Source organism: Arabidopsis lyrata (assembly GCF_000004255.2).
Source record: "Arabidopsis lyrata subsp. lyrata unplaced genomic scaffold ARALYscaffold_1, whole genome shotgun sequence".
Taxonomy (NCBI): domain Eukaryota; kingdom Viridiplantae; phylum Streptophyta; class Magnoliopsida; order Brassicales; family Brassicaceae; genus Arabidopsis; species Arabidopsis lyrata.
Genome location: NW_003302555.1, coordinates 1,403,279 through 1,404,609, shown reverse-complemented (window position 1 = coordinate 1,404,609; position 1,331 = coordinate 1,403,279). Strand labels below are relative to the sequence as shown.

General features: G+C 32.5%; 1 non-coding gene across 1 annotated transcript; it reads right to left on the bottom strand.

Annotated features, from left to right (window-relative positions):
- Positions 1 to 759: 759 nt before the first annotated feature.
- On the bottom strand, positions 760 to 830 carry TRNAG-GCC. Its single transcript has one exon. It is a non-coding gene; the product is annotated as a tRNA-Gly (tRNA).
- Positions 831 to 1,331: the final 501 nt, after the last annotated feature.

Sequence of the window (1,331 nt, the reverse complement as noted above, 5' to 3'; positions counted from 1 at the left end):
AAACAAAAGGAGATTTGCTGCGACGTACTCTTGATAACAGTTCATATTCAAGAGTACTCAATAGAAACTCGTATATATATATTCTAAGGAAGGCGTAACTAAAAAAAGTTGATCCCAAAAAAACGCGAGAAGGATCAAGGATACACGTTTTATATACATGAAATTACTAAATTTTAAAAGAAGTATTCGACTTTTTTATGTCACCCGAAACAAGAGGTATATGAAATTAATTGGTCAAATCATATGACTAAAAAGTGTAAATCAAATCACCAACAACTTTAATCAATTTGATGATTTTCCGTATCTAAACACTCAGTCCCGCTCTTGCTGTATATATGAAACCAACGTATTCAAACACTAGCTAGTCTTGTACTGGATCGCCTTTATAAACAAAAGATTATATATGTGGTCGCTCATGCAAAAAGTAAAAATGATTCTATGTACATCTGTTTTGATTTGCATATGTATTGGCTTAAGTGGCAAAGGTGCATGCACTATTTCTATTTCTTTGCCACTATTTCTATTTCTTTGATAAAAGTTTTCTGATGCATGCATTCTTACCAAGGATTTTTTTTTAAAAGGACCAGACATTTGTTTTGAATTAGTGACGAGAATGTGGTCAGAAAAGGAAAGGAATCAGCACGTGTTCATCACTCGACACGTGGCCGATAATAGCATTGGATTCAGAAAAAGAAAGAAAACCTGTTTCATCAGGGAAAAGAAATGTAAACGAAAAAACCTGTTCATCAGAAAATAAAATGCACCAGCCGGGAATCGAACCCGGGTCTGTACCGTGGCAGGGTACTATTCTACCACTAGACCACTGGTGCCTCCGTTGTTGGAGTTATTTATATAATATTTATATTGGGATTTACGTATTTACGTTGACCATAAAATGTTCCTAGTGAGTCCATAAGATCAAATTCATATTAATCAACCAATACATAAAGTCATCCTAAATCTGATGTTCGTTACTGTTGAGGTTATGTAGTTATAACTTATATGTCATTTGTACTAATTTTTAATAGGGCAATCAAAATATACGTACGGATTTGCATGTGTATTCATATCATCATATGGATACAAATATTTTCCTAAATTTCCGGTTTTATAAAAAAGTTAGTGGTTGATCATATTGATTTCTTGAAAGTGAAATATTACCAATTAAATGATAAAAGTGCCAAGAAAAATTAGTACCACGATAATCAGGGCCGGTCCAAAGTTTCAAAATTTTCTTTGATACCCTACGCATAACTAAAAATTTAGGCCTTTTTGTTAATGTAAAAAAAAAAATTCTCCCAAAAAAAATATTTTATAATGTGAGACCCTAA